Below are 20,752 nucleotides of genomic sequence, written 5' to 3'. Positions count from 1 at the left end.
CACAACCCTGCCGAATCATTTCCCCAGAAGTTTCTAAAAAATACCTGCATTGCCTTGGGCATGTCCCCAGCACCCCCAAACCCCCCCCCCCCCCAACACTACAACATAATAATGCTTACATCTGGTAATTGGGTGCTCCAGAATTAAGTGCTATCACGTGCTTAAGCACCCCTTACACCAGAAACTAGGTTTTTCTGCAGAGAAGGATACTTTATCTAAAAAGGTACAATTGTAATATTGCCAAGTATCTGGTGAGGAGGTTACGTCATCAAATAAAGATATATTAATTGTTTCCCTAAAGAAGCCCAGTTAGCATAAAAAGCCATACATTAGTTGTACACAAAAGTTGATGTAGTTAAAGATCTGTACTTGCCATGCTCTAGTAACCTGTGTTGCTCCTCCATCACCATGCCAGGCTGAAGAAGCTAGTCTTTCAAAGTCAGCAGAAATGACTGATCCTTATGGAGAGGAGCTTCTCTCTGTATTACTGAATGGTTCCCTCTTATTTGATCCTCTGGTGTGAAGGTCTAATTTTTGCAGTTAACTGCTATATATGATGCACCAACTTTTAGGCCTCATGCACACAGGGGTTTTTTGTTTTTTTTTCTGCTTGTAAACGGCCCTCCATGTTATCCTAGGTGCCCATGTGCAGCAGCATTTTGGCAGGGAAAACGCTAGACGCGTGTAAACACATCTAAACACAGGTTAATGCTAGCTCTTGAACTTTAATTCATTCAACTGACCAGAGTAATAATTTATTCTGGCCATTAAAATGAACTCCCAAGCACTTGATTCTTGTAAATGTGCCTAAGCGCTTGTAAAAGCGTTAGAAACTTCTACAAGCGTCAGGCATTTTTTCTGCAAAAATGCTGCCAGGAGGAAGGCTTCTAGGAGAGGTGTTTTTTTTTTTTTACATCCTATGTACATGAGGCCTTAATGTTCTTCACTACTGTTTATATACAGCAAACATGCTGCACAAATATTTTCCAGTAAAGGTCTGAAAGGTGAGCTAAACATGTTACTAAACCCAGGACCCTGCATTCACTCTATCTGGTATCCCACAGTACATAGAACATGGAAATGCAATTATTTTAGTAAATATAATACCTTTTCTCATCAGCAGTACATAGCAGTCTTGGGACTTCTATCAATTTTCAGCAGAGCACTGGTTAAAGCTTGTAGAAGGATTTTCAAATTATCCACTGATTGTCCTATGAGGCTGCATAAGCCCTGACCCTCGGTCTGGACAGTGTTGATTGGCCCTGTGCTGATCACATGCCCTCTCTATCAACAGATGGATTGGGGACAGTAGAAGAAGGGGAGGATCATAGAAGACAGGATCAAACATCCTCTTTACACAGTGTGGAGGATTAACCCCTTAGGTTTCACAGCGAGTATAACCAGCATGCTTTACTGCATATACAGACTGATTTTACTGTTGTGGGTTTAGTAACACTTTCAAAGAGACTTGACAAAAAGCACATTTACAGGAACCACTATCAACTTGACGTGTCCCCCACCTTGGAATCACTACTTTCTGTCCCATGTGTTTCTTTTCGCAGACACCTGTAATCCATTGCCAAGTGACAGTCTCTCCCTGCAGGGTACTCATTGACTAGATGTGGATTAAGGGGGTCCAGCTTTTTCAGTATTAAGGAATCACAGCAACCCAAACATTAACCAAGTCCCAAAGGCTGTTTCAGAATCGGACATCAGATGTGGCAATCAGTTTATGTTGTTGGCAGAAAATGACAGCCAGAAGTGAGCAGCTAGCAGTCTTATAAACACTATATCACTAACCTGAGAGAAACTTCCAGATGGGAGGTGGGAAAAAAGGCCAAATTTGAATAGGTAAAATGTTATAAGAATGTAACCCATTAGGCTGAATTGTGAGACAAACTTAAGTAAAAATACCAGAAGTGCAAGTCCCTGTACATCTGTTCCCTATGAGCTGCTTGTGTGCACAGTGCTGCAGGATGTCTTGTGGGATAAGGATGTAGTGTATACTACAGATACACCAAGACATGTAAAGCCAGGAACTGGTACATTAAAGAGGTACAGGGAAACCTTGTCTATTTTTCCATGTCATTAGTCCAGTCCACAGTGGGCATACCCTCATAGGGGTCTTTAGGGTCTGGATGCAAGAGAAACCAACCATGGCCCTGGACCTATATAGCACCCTACAGCTAACTACATTGTTGCCAAAATGAGAACCAAAGACAGGCTCCAGTGACCGAAGCAAACATTACAGGCCTTCCCTACAGCTATGGGGTGGTCCAGATACGGTTCCCATGGTGTGCTCCAGCATCACTGATCCAGAGACTGCTAATGAGCCATGAAGGCAGTAAGAATTCAGATCTTGATAGAAGTATCAATATAAGGACGTAAAAAAGATTGGTGAAGAACCAATTCAAAACAAGAAGATGCCCATCACCTTAAAGGACACTAGTGAAAAACTGGTGCCTCTCAGAGTGGGCAGGGTTATATGGGGACACTAAGGTGTGGATCCAGTACAACTGAGTCCAATCACTTGAAAGTAATGGCATATGGTCTAAGAATCAATTCTTGTGTACTGTACGATAAAGAGACCAGATTTACTTCCTACCAGAATAAACAGCACCCATATAGCATGTTAGAAGGGCTTAAACTGACAACATGCACGGATTGGTATTCGTAGAGCAACCCCTTGATGCCAGCTTCACACATATATGTGGCCGCTCGGTGTGTGGGCCTTAACGCAGAGTAGCTGCATATTTGCGGTCCTGTTAAAATTACTTACCGCTCCCTGAACGCTCCAAGCATGGTAGCCGATGGTGATCAGTAAGCTCCCGTACATGGGTGCATAAGTCCATGCAATTTAAATTGCAAGTGTATTTCCACACCCAGGAGACATACCTGCAGCATACAGCTGCCCATACTAATGAAAGCACACAAGCCACATCCAAAGACTTACATCCATGCACATGCCCAGGCAAGTACGGACTATACCCACATGCAGCCATTATGATCACTATGGGCGGCTGTACACTGAAGCCGGGTCTTACAGGAATAGAAACATGGCCAGTTTATGTTGTACAGCCTCATTCACAGCGGCAAACCCCAACAAAGAATTTCTCTTTTTTTCATGTGCACTCTATCTGTGCTGAACTCCTATCAGTTACGAGCCATCTCTGAGGACTACAACACCATGTCCCTCTATGTTGTTTCGCAGAATAGAAGGGGCAGGTGTACGTAGGCCTATTTTGTTTCCGCTGTCCTGATACAGATGGCTGGTGACAGGAAGTGTGTTACTAGCAAATCCATCAAGAGAAAAAAGGAAAAAAGCTTGAAGAAAGAAAAATGAATACATCCACCATACTGAAGAACTAGTAAGCTGCAATATATATATATATATATATATATATATATATATATATATATATATATATATATATATATATATATATTTATTTATTTTTTTGCTTGTGGGCTTTGTTATGCTTTAGGCTGCTTTCCCACTAACCGATAGATCCTTCCGTCGATCCTTCCTTCCTTTGATCGATCAGTCCTTACTTTGATTAATTGTTCTATCCTTCCTTCAAACAATTGATAAATTAAAGAATGGCTCAAAACTGCTTTAGTGTGAACCTAGCTTTTAGGCAGCAAGGATGACCAGGGAGGAGAGGTGAGGGTTACAATGTCACATAAGAATGCTTCTCGTCTATATGAATGCGACTTCTGTGAGATAACATAGAAGTGTGTAGGGCTGAAATCGCACTGAACTTAGAATATAATGTGGTTTCTGTCGTCATGCAATACTGTGAACAGGAGCTTGAGAACTTCTAAGGTTGCACTGAAGTTGCATCAATAGTGGCACTGGAAATTGCATGAAAATGGCATTAGAATAGTGGGAAGTGATATGGGTAAAACACAAAAGTGGCAAAAACACATCAATGCATTGCATTAAATTTAACGCAAGACGGGAAAAATGCTTTTTTCATACAGAGCAGTGTGAAAGTAGCCAAGAAAGTTTTTTTAATTGTTTACACAGGAATAGGAATGCTTGAAATCTGCCACCATCTGGTTACATGACTAATGATGCAACCTCAACTTGAGTGTCATTTGTCCAAGACCCTATGGCAGAGAACACGTGACCAAGGCCATGTACCTGGGCACGCGATAATACACTGGAGGGTTGAACATAAAATTGACATTATCCTGGAATCAGTGTCCATTCTTAACATCTTACTGATGCCAAGAGTGGGAAGAGAGTGTGCACTACATTGTGCATTCACCAAAGGCAGTATACACGAGAAAAAACACTGCTGCTAGGAGAATGGCAAAGACGTTTTTTTAGGAAGTATGCAAAGTCTCTTCTACAGGTCTACTTAAACAACTTCATGTCATTAGATTTACTGAACTTAAAAAGTGTATGTAAAGCCATTACACATTTTAATTTTGGATAGCATGTGTAAAGGTTAGCAGATTTCCTCTAACATCCTGTTGTGAGGGAAATAAAGGGAAATCTCCCCAATGGGCCACAGACAGCAATAGAAAAACCTGACAGAGGTTTTACTACTCCCTAGTCTATCGAAAACTAAATAAACGTTTTGGCTTTGTTTAATCTTAGTGTTACTAAACCCAGGACCCTGCATTCACTATATCTGGTCTCCCACAGTACACCGAACATGGAAATTATTATTATTATACAAGATTTATATAGCACCAACAGTTTGCTCAGCGCTTTTACAATATAATGGGAGACAATACAGCAACAATACAAGAGGGATAGGAGGGCCCTGCTCCTTGGAAATGCAATTATGTTGGTAAATATAAACTGCTAAATACCTTTTCTCATCAGCAGTACATAGCAGTCTTGTGACCTCTATCAGTGTCCAGCAGAGCACTGGTTAAAGCTTATAGAAGGATTTTTAATTCTCCCCTGATTGTCCTATGAGGCTGCATAACCCCTGACCCTCTGTATGGACAGTTCTGATTGGCCCTGTGCTGATCACATGCACCCTCCCAAAGAAAAAAAAAAATTCTAGGAATACACACTAAACTGAGCATGTGCAGAGTGACTCCTAGAGCTCTGTACTATCAGCAGATGGATTGGGGACAGTAGACAAAAGGGGAGGATCAGAGAAGACAGGATCAAACAGCCTTTTACACAATGTGGCGGATTACCCCCTTAGGTTTCACAATGAGTATAACACGCATGCTTTACTACATACACAGACTGATGTTACTGTTGTAGGTTTAGTAACACTTTAAAGTTAAGTCCTACACAATTTTTTTCGATAAACAGCAATGCGCAGAGTAAAGCTGGTGTGTTGCAGCAAACTACAGATGTGTGTTGGCATGCAAAATGACAAGCAGTAGAAATGTACCACCACACAAAAATAAATACACAGTCCGTTTGTGTGAAAAATGTACCTGGTTGTGTAGTAGAGCAAACCCCATTGAAACTAAACTGTTTCAACATTTATTTAAAATTATAAACTCCCATATCCTATTACCCCTTTCATAAAGTGCTGAGCCTATTGGAATAGGCAGGGAGTTCACACTTTAGAATATGCTCAGCTTTTAAAAGGCAGTGAAGAGGCTATACAATACCTCCTCACCACTAGTCAAATGCCCTCTGAAGAGCAATCTGAAGGTGGATCGCTCTTCAGAGAGCAGCATTAGTGTAAACTAGCCCTAAAAGTCAACACTACAATAATGACGCAGTTCCTGGAATTTATGAAGAGTGTTGTAAACATTCATAAGAAATAAGACTCCTGACTATGCAACAAATGGCGCAACTTGTGACAGATTCATGTAACCATCAGTAAAGTGTATATGAATCTGTTACAGAAACACCTCCAACAGAATTTTGTCTGCAACACAACACTTAACACGTGTAACATAATTTACTCCAAAATGGAAGAGTCTCATTTACCTTCACTTTTCTTATCACCGATATGGGCAGCACAGTGGCTGTACCGCCTGGCAGTACTAGGGTCGTTGGTTTGAATCCCAGCCATGGTACCAGCTGCCTGGAGTTTGCATGTTCTCCCCTGTGCCTGCGTGGGTTTTATCCGGGTACTCCGGTTTCCTCCCACACTCCAAAGACATGTTGGGAGTTTAATTGGCTCCTGTCTAAATTGGCTAGTATGTGTATGTGTTAGGTGTATGTATAAATGTGAGTTAGGGACTTTAGACTGTACACTCCTTGAGGGTTAGGGACTGATGGGAATGTACAATATATAAAGTGCTCAGTAAATTGACTGTGCTATATAAGTACCTGAAATATATAAAATATGGTGGTAATTCATAAAGGGCAACTCCACTTTTGCTGAGAAAAAAAAAAAAAGGATATTATATAGGGCGCGCTTGTTGGAGCCCAACCTCTGTAGCTGTAAGATAAAGGTGCCAGATGGATATCAGGGATGGATGGATGGGAGCAGTAAAGCTGAGGCAGCTCTTCTTAAGCAGGCCATAGACTGGGAGAAAACCGGCCGTTTTTTGTTCTTTTTTTGAAAAATGAAAAATCGGTTGTTCAATCAGCCGACATTACCACTATTGTGGTAAAAAAAGGTCGGCTGATTTTCGTCCCGTCTACGGCCGGCAATTATATAGAATATATGCAGAAGAAGAAGAAATAGAATATGAAGAAGAAGGGGAAGAAATAGAATATGAAGAAGAGGAAGAAATAGAATATGAAAAAGAAGAAATAGAATATGCAGAAGAAGAAGAAATAGAATATGCAGAAGAAAAAGTTGCAACATTGTATCTATTTGTATCCATTTTGGATACAGGTGTTTCTATTCGGATACAAATAGATACAATGTTGCTATACTTTTAAATGTCAAATATAATATCGGACTGAAATTCTTTTTTTTTTTTTTCTTCATATTCTATTTCTTCTTCCCATTCATATTCAGTTTTTTTCCTTTTCTTCTTTTCCTTCTTCTTTTATGTCACTGCTTATGCGCATTTTTAAATTATTGGAAAAAGTTCAGCAAATTTGTCCATTATTGCCGTGAAAATCGGCAGAACGACAAATTTGGCTGATTATTTTCCAGCAGGACCGATAATCTAAAAGGTCTCGTCTATGGCTCGCATTAGAGTGGAAGCAAGGCTCTAATGCTGTAACAAGGAAAAGAGAGGAAGGCGCCTCTAAGTGTAGTATTGACAATTTATTTAGTAAACAATGGAAAATTTGTACTTACAAGATAAACGGTTAAAAAGGCTCATCGTGTGGTAATTAGATCCAGGTGGGACATCCAGTCGTCCAGCAGCAAACTATGCCTATAGTCCAGGATGTGCCGTGCATCAAAAATGAAGCTTGTAGAGCAGAGTCAGATGTAGTAGGTGAAAGGGCCAGTAATGCATTTCGGAGCATGCTCAATAGGCTCCTTCAGACCTGAAGAAGAAGCCTATTGAGAATGCTCCTGAAATGCATTACCACCCCCTTCACCTACTACACCTGCTGCTGGACAGCTGGATGTTCCACCTGGATCTAATTACCACACAATGAGTCTTTTTAACTGTTTATCTTGTAAGTGCAAATTTTCCATTGTTTACTAAATAAATTGTCAATACTGCACTTAGAGGCGCCTTCCTCTTTTTTTTTGTTGAGAAGAAAAAAAAAACCTTCCCCTCTGGGTGATCTATGTACATTGCAAGGATTTTAAACACACTTTGTTGCAGATTCCTACATTTTGTTATTCTGAAGAAAAAGCAGTTTGTCTGTGTCCATGTGCAGAGTGAATCTGTATAGGGAGTGGTTTATAAATTATACATCAGCTGCTGCACTTGCAGGGCTCTAATGAGGAAACTTGTAGGGTCTGCATCCCTTTAGATATGATTTTCCTTTGGGAGTATCTCACCAAAAATTACATTTTTGTTGCAGGGGATGCCTGAAATCTGACTTGTATCTTAGGCAGATGTCTGGGAAAATCATTGTACCAATCACATAAATAGGAAATAATGTTTCTGGGGGGCGTTCTGTACATCATCTGTGAACAGAATGCCTCCAGGTAGCCATATTGCATTGTATTTTACAGAAGATTACAGCGCTGCAGATTGAGTAAGGAAAGGGCATTTTTAATAACATTCAATTACAATATGACCTGTGGAGCAGTTGTATATGCTATATATTTTTTTCCCACGAAAGAGGAGTTACCCTTTAATTTATTTGTCTCAGCCACTGAGACAGAATGTAAAAGTCTTGCACACAAGATCTACACGAATTTGTCGCACATTGAAAATAGCAAGCAAACTGTTGCATGGCTTTTGCAAATTTTTACGTGGGTCTTTCTAATACAACCATAATGCCATAATGCTTTTTTGAATGGCCCCCAGCATGTGCTCACTGAAAATACACCATACTTTTGGTTTAGAAAACAGAACATCAGTGCAGACATGAGCCAATCAGCACAGCTGACAATCTCTAAAAAAGACGTCACGTTTCAAAACAGAAGTCTACAAAACAGCAATATTACATGGTGGAAATTGGTGTAACACTGGTTGTACAGGAAAAGAAACGTTTTATGGGTAGGCTGTGGCCACATAAACTGCTTGTAAAGAGGTTTTGTTTTTTGTCTCTGGCGTGTCTCATTATCTGTAATTAGGATATTAGTATTGTCAGACAATTACTTTTGACAATAAAAATGAATATCAATGAAACCGGAAAAAAAAAAACTCTTTCCACCCAATTTAATACATTTGTGAGAAGACTAAATGCAAAGTGCAAACACCATTACAACCAAGAAATTTTCAGCTTACTGATCTCAAGCCACTAAAAGATAACTTCTAATTGTCTGGTATACTTTGTACTTGATTTAGATGTTTATTCCTTTAAAAGGTATTTAAAATATATTTTTTTCAGTTTAGCTAGTGTGTTTGCCTCACTTTATATAGAGTTGCTGCATACCAGTTGAATTTGAAAATAAGGCTTGCACTGTAAATGTTGCTCTGTAGCGATGGATAGAAGAAAAAATAAAGTACTTGGATGCAGGAGGGAAAAATTGTACAGAAAATTGAATAAATGTATGGCCAGGCTAACCCGGCTCAATTTCCTTTAGATTTACCTTTAACTATGTAGACCAAGGGCCTGCCTAATTGGATACAATTGAAAGTGCTGTTTAGGTTTGATCTCGTAGTATATGCTTTTTGGTAAATCTAAGGGAAAATTGTACAAGAAAATTATATCATGTACAGCCAGCCATCTTTTTTGGATATGTTTGCAAATTGATTACTAAATAAAACAGTTGCTACATAAAGTATATAACTATGAATTTAGTGGTCTGGTTTGGGATAGATCTGAACAAATTACTAAAATTCCATATAGCTAAACTTAAAGTGGTTGTAAAGGCTCAAGGATTTACCTTTATGCCCCCTCTCAATCCAGCGATGTGCACAATAGCATTGGCTCCCTGGAGACTCTTCCAGCTCATTGGCTGAGACAGCAGGAGAAGCCATTGGCTCCTGCTACTGTCAATCACAGCCAGTGAGCCAATGAGAAGAGAGTGGGGGGGTGGGACTGAGTCCCGCTAATGTGTGAATGGACACACAGAGCAGCAGCTCAGGAGAGAGCCTGCACAGGTGTCCCCATAGCTATGGGGGCAGGAGGAGGGGCCAGGAGCACCAGCGGAGGACCTAAGAGGAGGATCAGGGCTAAAACCACTGCATAGAGCAGGTAAGTATAACATGCTTTATTTTCTTTAAAATCACTATAAGTATTTGTATTGCATACTTACATTGATCTGGTTTGAAGTGCTGCTGGGGAAGCCAGACGTCACTGTAGTAAATCGGTGCTACTACAGTGATAGCTGCGACCTTCCGGGTTCAGCACAAGCAACTTCTGCACTATGCACGGAGCATACAGTACTGTGCCACAGTTTTAGGCAGGTGTATAGAAATGCAGCCAAGAAACCATACCTCTGACATGGAAAGGTCTGTGATTGACCCCAAATTTATTCTGCAGCAGGAAAACGGCCCCAAACATACAGCCAATGTCATTAAAAACTATCTTCAGCATAAAAAAAGAACAAGGCGTCCTGAAAGTGATGGTTTGGCCCCCAAAGAGCCCTGATTTCAACATCGAGTTTGTCTGGGATTACATGAGGAGACAGGATTTGAGGCAGCCTACATCCACAGAAGATCTGGTTAGTGGTTAGTTCTCCAAGATGTTTGGAACAACCTAACTGCGGATATCCTTCAAAAAATGTGTGCAAGCACTGCATGTCCCTAGAAGACTTGATGCTGTTTTGAAAGTACCCCACCAACCCCTGCTGTGATTGTACACAGCGGGAGTCTGTCAGCAAGTCCCGGCCAATGATTTACGGCTGGGACCTGCTGATCAGCTGTGTCCAATCACACCCCAGAGCTAGCCCTATATACAGAGGGATGAGAAAAGAGATCTATTAGTAGAAGCAGCACATAATACACACGTTACACATTGTTAGGCATACATTATACACACAACCCCTTGATCACCCTAGATGTTAACCCCATCCCGGCCAGTGTCATTAGTACAGTGACATTGTATAGATCACTGATCACTGTATTAATGTCACTACTGGTATTAGTGGCAGTTAGTAAGTTCCTCCCAGCGTCAGATAGTGTCAGATTGCCTACCACACTATCACAGTCCCATTATAAGTTGCTGATCACCATCATTAGTAGTATTAAAAATAAATATTACAATAAAGCAGGGGTGTCAAACTGGCGGCCCACCAACTATTGCAAAACTACAAGTCCCATCATGCCTCTGCCTTTGGGAGTCATGCTTGTAACTGTCAATCTGATAGGACGTTTAGTCCCAGCAACAGCTGGAGGGCTGCCAGTTTGAGAGCCGTGCAATAAAGAATACCATGGCTTGTAGATGCTATTACTTTCTTGCAAACCAATCAATATACACTTATTGTGGGTTTTCTTTTCCTTTTACGAAAGACATGTAGCAGAATACATTTTGGCCAAAATTTATAAATAATTTTTTTTTTTTTTTATTGGATATGTTTTATAGCAGAAAGTAAAAAATATTGTTCTTTTTAAAAAATGTCAGTATTTTTTCATTTATATCACAAAAAATAAAAAAACCCAGTGGTGATCAAATACCACCAAAGGAAAGCTCCACTTGCGTGAACAAAAAAAAATTATATAAATTTAGTTTGGGTATAGCGTTGCATGACCGCGCAATTACCGGTAAAGTAGCGCAGAGCTTAAAAGGAAAAAACAGCCTGGTCATGAAGGGGTAAAACTTTCCAGAGTTCAAGTGGTTAAAAAAAAAAATCTTGTGATTCTGCCATGAATAAAACAAATTTTCAATATTTTTAAATATGCAACTCTCATTAAAATGATATTTGGTGATGGGAGGGTGTGGTTAAGCTTCAACCTGGGGGCTGAAGGTAAAAATCTTATTGATCTCCCTTGATTAATCGTCTCACAGAACAGTTTAAAAAATACTAAAACAAAAAATATTAAGTGCATTTTTTTGTTGACAAAAAGAATGGCTACATCAAAACATATAACCTTAAAGCGTTATTGTAACACTCATGATGAATCTGGCACCATGTTTGTGATTATATGGTGACTCATCTGTCACAGGACAGGTTTACATGGAGCTGTCAAAAGACCACACAGTAGGTGACTTTGACAATTCAGAAAAGGGTAGTTGAAACATTGCCTACACCCTACTGTCAGCCTTTAGTAAAAAGCATGAAAGCAGGTCTAGTGTGGTCTAAACAGATGATGATGCACAAAACATGAATCACGACAAATAAATCACACATTTGTCCAATCTCATATTGTTTTCTGCTACCTTGTATGCATCACCTAATGCAGAGTCGCCTTTCAAACCTGCTGTGCCTCACACTGCATAAAAAAAGGGCTGCACATGTCATTTCCATTGTCAAAGGCGGCTCATATCCACACCACTTAGACAGAAGAATCTGTAGAGGAAGTGTGGAGAAATAAACATTTATTTAAAGGGAAAGAAAGAAATGTAGCGTTTATGAAAGAGCAAGCGAGTCTATACTTTGAGTCACATTTTCTGCCATAAGGCATTTTATGATGTGACATTTAGGTTTTATATACTTGCTATGCCATATTTATTGTAATAAATATTTAGAGTGTAGATGTGCTTCTAGGAAAACACAGCAGTTTTTGTTTTTCTAGAACAGTTTTTATTACCTGTTGATCCGTCAGCAGATCTGATATTTTTCTACTTCCTATAACAGAATGACAACGGAGTCCATTCTGCAGTTCGATCAGATCACTGTCACCATATGGACAAGGTAGTCTTAAATAAACATGGTGTTTTAACCAATTTCCCGTCCAACGTATGTTTATAAATGTCCTTGGTTGGGAAGAATGATATCTCAGTCATCACTGCAGCTGCAGAAATGACCGAGATATCATTTTGTAGCCCCAGCAATTCTGCACAAAATAAAAGTAATCCGAGCGGCTAACAAGTCAGGACATATGTAAACAGGCAGCACATATGTAAACAGCGATCGCACCACATGTGTGAGGTAGGTCCATGAACATCATAGTGAGAACAAAAGGTTTAGCACCAGATCTCCTGTGTAACTCTAAACTGGTAACTTTTAAAGGCTTTTAAATCCTTGCCTATGGAGATTTTCTGGTACCACTTCATGGGCGGACACAATTTTAAAGCATGACATGTTTGGTATCCATTTACTCGGCGTAACATCATCTTTTATGTCATACCAAACAATTGGGTATTATATTATGTTTTCGTGCATTAAAATCTATTAAAGTGTATTGTTTTCCAAAAGATTTGCGTTTGAAAAACTGCTGTGCAAATATCATGTGACATAAAAATTTGCAATGCCCACCATTTTGTTCTCTGGGACCTCTGCTTAAATATATATATATATATATATATATATATATATATATATATATATATATATATATATATATATATATATATACATACACATACATACATAATGTTTGGGGGTTCTAAGTAATTTTTTAGCATGATGTGTTTTACATTTAGGAGAAAAATAGACTGGAAGACTGAGATTGAGCTCTGCAGTCACTTTTTCAGCAGTTGTTTTCTAATTTCGGGTCACAATCCTGCGCAATGTTCTTTTGTCTCTTTCGGTGAGTTGACCATGTCAACCACGCTTATGTTTATCAGACAATGTTTTCCAAGAAACTGTATGTGTAGTCATAATCTTTGATACTGTACCTCACAATATGGCAAATAAATTGGCAACGTCAGCCACAGAGGGACCAGCCTGCAGGAACCTGTGATCTACCAGAGCATCCAGCTGCAGTCACGGTTAAGATAGTCTGACAGCTGCAGTTACAGGCCAACAGAATACAATTGCCGAAAGCAGGAGATTTGTCCACCCATACTGTTTATGTATAGGGCCAGCCTAAGGCTCATCTTCACCCAAAAAAGGTGTAAATGCTGCATCACAACACTGATGTTGCTCAGGTGGTTCGGTTGAAAATAGGCCTTCCTTTTCAGAATCCAACTAGAGAAATGGGCATGGTAAGGAAAACAGAAGAACAAAAACAGAATTTCAAACCGAAAGGTATGAGTCCACCTAAAATGTTCTGAAATCTTTCTTATGCATACACTTCACCTGTTTTTTTTACTTCTTCCGATAAACAACCACGGGGATAGAAATAAAGCAACATAGAGGCCCCATTCACAGCTAAGCGTAACGTTTTTGTGTATTTTTGCGCACATTTTATCGCATGTTTTTATGCACATTTGAGAACCTTTGTGCGCAATTTGTTGAAGCATTTTTGGGCTTTTTGAGTTCTTATGTTTTTGTATTAGCCAATAGAGAAGAATTTCATTTGTGGCATCAGTTGCCATGTTTTGCCATGCCAGAAAAACGCTCTTGGTTATATGACAAAATGTGATAAAATGCATGATTTACGCATTTCCATGTATTTCTATGTGGGAATGAAAATGCGCCAAAAACACATCAATCAATCTGCTCAAATGGAGCTACAAAAGTAGCTCTAAAACTTTTTGGAGCTTCAGGCATTCTGCTTCAGGTGACTTGGAGTAGAGATGTGAACCATCTCCATACAGGAATATTGATTTTTTTTCTCCTTGAGTGTTTTGGGGCTTTGAGCTTCGCGCTACAAAAAGCTCAGGTGTGAATGGGGCCTAAAAGATTAGCTATAGACAAATATAATTTAATCTAATGGTGAATGTATTTCAAATGGTTACATTTTTTGTTGTTACCAATAGCTGTAAGTGGAATTTTAGGCACCACCTAACAAATCTTAAAACTGTCCCCTCCCCCTCCTAACAACTATGCTTACTGACTTGTGTAAGAAAGATCTGTATCTTACCTATTTTCAGACCTCTTCGGTTCAGTCATGTGATCAGTTCCCGTGTCAGCCAGCTCAGTGCAGCTTCAGGGGAGAGGAAGGAGCCCCGACAACAGATAGGCCATAGTAAGCCTATGGGTGTTATCACCACTCCAGACTTTACTAGTCCTTGTCACAGCGCTTTTTCCTCTCCCCTGTAGTCGCCCTGACTGGTGCAGGCAAGATCATGTGACCGGAACAGAGCAGCTTGAAAATATGCAAAGTATACACATCTTTCTTACATATGTTAGTCAGAATAGGTGTTAGGAGGGGGAGCGTTTTAAGATTAGCTAGGTGGTGCGTGGAATTCCACTTTAATTACTTTAATCCTTCCTGATATCATTCTCCTGTAATAGCAAAGGACAGCTGCTCAACAGTACTCAAATTGGAGTGTGGGAATCAATTCAATTTGGTAAGCAACATTATATATGCTATCAAATATATACATTTCAGACTGATTAAACAATTATCATACCTTAAAGTACATGCATCTGCACGAGGACTATGGAGGGGAGCATTCAGCCATCCCATCAGGGGCCAATCAATGAGGGGATCTCCACAAAACCAAAAGGGGCAAATGACATGTTTGAACTGTTGCCATTATATGGATTCTGGAACACTTTTCGTGATGGTTGTTATTATTGCCATTGTTAATTATTACATGCATCTATGTGAGGGTGGTTTCCCAATTGGGGAAAATAAGGGGGGGGGTTTGATGTCCCTGCTATCAATGGGTGGCTGATGGCTCCGCGACCGAGGTCCCCGCTGTACCGGGCGGGGGCCAGACCGCGGTGCTCTATGGGCATTGCTGCTCCCTGCGGTGATGGTCCATGATGGCCGTTGGTGTCGATGTGATGCACACCCCCCGCCATTCATATGGCACGGTAGTGTGCATGTGCGGTGTGCATGCATGGCCGTACATAGCCAGGCACAGTGACGTCATGCGCTGCCTTCTTTCAGCACTGGAGTCCTGTGTTGGGATCCCTTAAATTGAGAGGGTGGGTGGGGGCCCTTAAGGCTATGGTGGTGGTGCTACACATTTCTAGGCAATTCTGGGACCTGCTGTACAACGTGGCGGTGGTGTTCTTTACACCCGGGCAGTTTTAAGATCTCTTACAGTCAATGCACTTCTGCATCTGTAGACAGGTACAGTGGAACAGCTATATCCTCTTATATAGAAGTCTTCTCACAGCTCCCGAAGAAGTGATATCACGAAACACGTCAAGCTACATTTACTCCTACCAGAGTACCCTCTCTTAATTTTTGCCGAGTTACAGTATATCTTCATTGGGGGACCTATTAGCAGTACATGAATCTGCACTGACTATACATTATTGCAAGTTACAGGGGTAGTATATACTCTGTAGCAATTTTATATTTGTATGTATCATTTTATGTCTATGTATGTATAATAAAGTTATATTCTTTTATGAATCATTGTAGTGCCTATAAAGTCTATAAGGGTCTTTTTCTTTCAGTACTCAGATTGGGATGGGTATGGGAAATACTAGGGGTTAATCAGTCTCTGCTGCATGTGCTGACAGGAAGTAAGAGAAGAGTTGTTGAAATAATCAGCGTGTTGCCTTAAAAAGTGTGCAACTCCAACATTTCATATACCTGATACGTGTCTGTTGTACCACATGCTTGTGTTAAAAAATATCCCCTTCTCTTTGTATTGCTTCCTTTGTGTGAAATACCTGGTGATCCTGCCAGTGCCTGTGCTTTTCTATTTCAAACTGCCCACACTAGGAAAGGCAGCACATTTGTCCCAGTGTGGTCAGTTTTCTGGCCGTGTTGGGAGCACAACCTGCCTGTCCTCCAATGGTCAGACTTGACGACACACCTCCGTCCCTTGCACAGCTCTTCACTGTGAGTGGGTTTAGAGTTAGTTATGTAAAACTAAAGGCAAAATGTTTTTAACAGCTTTGAAAAGAGTGGTGAGGGTTACAACCACTATTAAATAGGAGATTCACACTCTCTAAGGGTTGGTGTCAGTGGGCTTTTTTTATCTTCAAGCTGGTTTTGACTTCTGATTCAGATCTATGGATATGCAAAACCCACTTGAAGCAGATGAAATGCACGTCACAAAGAGCTCAACCATAGGTCATATGCACCTGCCAATGAAATCTGGATGATCTCTGAAGCATCTCAAATTGATTTTACATTGGAAACATATCCACTCGCTTCCTGTTGAGTCTACGGGGTAAAAATTGAAGGCAAATATCCGTAATGAGACACAAATGACAAAAAAGCAAGCAGTTTTAACCCTTCCCTACTCTATGCAAAACGAAAAAAAAAAAGTTGTGGCTTTAAATATACTCTAACTCAACAGAGGAAGTGGTGTCTCCTTTCAGGGTGTGCTGTATGACAAGGCCATATTAACCACAAAAGTGGATGAAATGAACGAAAATTAATTTGACAGTGAATGCAGTTCAGATATGTGTATTTCTACTGCAATTGTATGTTTAGCTGTTTCCCCAAGTTCAGCTTTAATGCTATTATCTAAATTCTCTGATGAAGGGGAAGTGTGGAGCCTTCGAAACGCGTTGGCCATTACAAAATACATTAAAGCCTTTTAAAAGGACTATACAAGCTGGTGTGGCGCTCTCATCCTTTCAACACTTTAGTAAACTCCCCAGGAAGAGCCCACAGTTGCTGGTGAGCAGCCTTTAACCGTAAACCGGCCACTGCATTATAATGCATCTCCACTTTGTTCAGCACTACATCACAAAGAGTTCATATTAAGGGCTTAATCACACAGGCGTACCTATCCATACACCTGTGCGAAGAGCCATCTTTGCCCATTCAGGGCCAGTTCACATATATGCAGACTGGATGCAGTTTGAACTGCATCCAATCCGCATGGCATGTGAAAAAAACATTGCTTTCTATGGTGCCTGTTCACATAGGTTTGATGCACTGGCAGTGCAGATTCAATGCGGTATGATAAAGAGTCATGTACGATTTCTGAGCAGTGCCTTCGGGTTCAGGTGCGGATTACAGGCTATTGATGTCTATGGGAACAGTTTCTAAACTGCACATGTGTGAACAGGATAAAATCCTGAGCTAATCCTGTCCTGAATCTGATCTAAACCTGACATGAACCATTGAACAACTACTGTATCAATTATCTGTGAAACCAGAGCTTCAATCCGCACCGCACATGTGTGAATCGGCTCTCAGGATGCACCACAAGCAGCCAGTCCCATCCAGGTCTATTGGGATGCAGTGACTGCACAGACACGACTGCTGGTCTCAATTTGATAGCCGTTCAGCAAGAAGATTGGTGTATATTACAAAAATAATATTGGCCAAAATCACGCATCAAACATGTGGAAATGTAAACTATCACATATACAATATCACACATTATTCGCTCAGCTTAGGTTATAGAACGTTTCTTCTGCTGAACAAAAAATACCCAATGGTTAACTCAAATACCATAGTGTACTGTATGTGCTACATTCACAATTACTAGTAGCTCAATGTAGTTCGTCCTTTAGTCAAGCATCCCACAATGGTGTCTATTGCGCATTATGCTATTTTTAAATAGTCCTGTTCTGTCTGAAATAGAAATCTTTTGTTTCTGTCACAACGACAACACTAGAGTCATGCTTTTGACAGTTTAGTTCAGAAAAGTGATACAAAGAAAAGATCCAAATGAGAACCGTTCAGTGAAATTATACATCAATGATGACCTAATTCAAAATAACTGAACGGTATATAAAAAGATTATCCATACACACACACACACACAATTTTGAAACAGTTTTTTGTAGCTTTATTACTTATTTTTTAGCTTAAAGTAGTTGCAAAGCCTTAGGCCCATTTCACTCATGGCAGACTCTGTTTTGATCAGTGGGGGAAATGTCCGCTGATTCCCTGCTGATCAGAGCAGAGCAGAGTTCAGTTTATGCAGAGCAGACACACAGACAGAGCCCCCTCTGCTTATTGGGTGGCCAGGTGTAAACAGACTCCACTGTCCGCTTACACCAATCCAATCCACCTAAATTTGTCCACCATTTTTTTTTTTTAGCAAACCAGAGTGGAGGTAGGCAGGTGTAAACCAACAAAAGTCTGTTTACCCCCACTGGTAGATAGGACTGAATGGAGGGTTCCATCAGATCCACCTAAAAAACTGGCAGATGGACCTGATCGAATCAACCGTGTGAAAGGGGCCTTGCATATACCCAAATGAAGTAACTAACTTCAGGTGATACACAGAAAAACAAATCCTCCTACACAGGTTGTAACCATTTACAGTTGCAAGAAAAAGTATATGAACCCCTTGGGATTACGTGGAGTTTTGCATGAATTGGGCATAAAATGTGCTCTGAACGTCATCCAAGTCACAACAATAGAAGAACACTGTCTGCTGAACATAATACTACACAAACATTAGATGTTGCCATGGTTTAATTGCACATAACATGTAAACATTCACAGTGCAGGGAGGAAAAAGTATGTGAGGCCCTAGCTTAATGACTTCTCCCAGAGCTAATTGGAGCCAGGAGTGAGCCAACCTTGACTCCAATCAGTGTGATGATATTGGATGTGTTGCTGACAGCTGTCCTGCCCTTAAAAACACACACCTGTTTTGGGTTTACTGGTTTCAAGAAGCACTGTCTGATGTGAACCATGCCTCGCAGAAAAGAGCTCTCAGAAGACCTACGATCAAGAATTGTTGACTTGCATGAAGCTGGAAAGGGTTACAAAAGTATCTCCAAAAGCCTTGATGTTCATGTGTCCACAGTAAGACAGACTGTCTACAAATGGAGAAAGTTTATCACTGTTGCTAATCTCCCTAGGCGTGGTCGTCCTGTAAAAATGACTGCAAGAGCACAGCGCAGAATGCTGCATGAGGTAAAGAAGAATCCCAGAGTGTCAGCTGAAGACCTACAGAAATCTCTGGCACATGCTAACATTTTTGTTGACATCTACAATAAGGAAAACATTAAACAACAATGGAGTACATGGGAGGACACCACGGAGGAAGCCATTGCTGTCCAAAAAGAATATTGCAGCACGTTTGAAGTTTGCAAAAGAGCACCTGGATGTTCCACAGCACTACTGGCAAAATATACTGTGGACAGATGAAACCAAGATTGAGTTGTTTGGGAAGAACACACAACACTACGTGTGGAGAAAAAAAAGGCACAGCACACCAACATCAAAACCTCATCCCCACTGTAAAACATGGCGGAGGGAGCATCATGGTTTGGGGCTGCTTTGCTGCCTCAGGGCCTGGACGGACTGTTGTCATTGATGGGAAAATGAATTCCAGAGTTTATCAAGACATTTTGCAGGAAAACGCACCATCTGTCCGCCAACTGAAGCTCCGCAGAGGATGGGTGATGCAACAGGACAATGACCCAAAGCATACAAGTAATTCAACAAAACAATGGCTCTAACAGCACAGAATACGCCTTCTGGAGTGGCCCAGTCAGAGTCCTGACCTCAACCCGATTGAAATGCTGTGGCATGACCTTAAGAGAGCGATTCACACCAGACATCCCAAGAATATTGCTACACTGAAACAGTTTTGTGAAGAGGAGTGGTCCAAAATTACTCCAGATCGTTGTGCAGGTCTGATCTGCAGCTACAGGAAACGTTTGGTTGAGGTTATTGCTGCCAAAGGAGGGTCAACCAGTTATTAAGTCCAAAGGTTCACATACCTTTTCCTCCCTGCACGGTGAATGTTTACATGTTATGTGCAATTAAACCATGGCAACATCTAATGTTTGTGTAGTATTATGTTCAGCAGACTGTGTTCTTCTATTGTTGTGACCTAGATGACATTCAGAGCACATTTTATGCCCAATTCATGCAAAACTCCACGTAATCCCAAGGGGTTCACATACTTTTTCTTGAAACTGTATCTGCAGCCCTCTCTCCTCTACAACCTCCTTACGCTCTCATTTTACACAGCATTTCTGAGCTTCAGAAGGCAGGGGGTGGTGATCTCAATTTTCACACTGCACAGCATAGAGGAGGCAGCTCAGTGTAATCTGTGACCTAAGACACACAACCCTCTCATTGGGACACATGCTCAGCTAAGGCCATCAGTCACCTGCTGTGCTAGAGGTGGGGCGGGGCCATATCCCAGGATGGCTTGGTATCAGCATAGACTGTCAGACATGACTCATGAAGACAGATGACAAGGCAGACAAAATCACTAGGTGCTTTGGGTTGAGGCAATTACACATCATAAAAGGATATGCTTTGTTAATTTTTTGTTTCAGGGGTTTATTACACCTTTAAAGTAGAACTAAAAAATAGCAAAACTTTTTATTGTTGGATATAGCTGGGTAAATTCACCCCATTTGTCCTGTTTACCGTTATCACCGAGCATGAAAGTTAAAGAAAATACCAAATTTTAAGTTGTCAAAATAACAGTAATAGAAGGGAGATCCTC

The 20,752-nt window shown here is 40.6% G+C and overlaps 1 protein-coding gene across 2 annotated transcripts in view; it reads right to left on the bottom strand.

The window, feature by feature from the left end:
* TLK1 (tousled like kinase 1) overlaps positions 1-20,752 on the bottom strand; it is a 326,263-nt gene that overhangs the window by 266,980 nt on the left and 38,531 nt on the right. The window lies entirely within an intron of this gene.

Source organism: Staurois parvus, unplaced genomic scaffold (assembly GCF_062004578.1).
Source record: "Staurois parvus isolate SC_StPar_1 unplaced genomic scaffold, SC_StPar_1.0 ptg000530l, whole genome shotgun sequence".
NCBI lineage: Eukaryota > Metazoa > Chordata > Amphibia > Anura > Ranidae > Staurois > Staurois parvus.
This window is presented reverse-complemented; position numbering and strand designations above follow the sequence as displayed.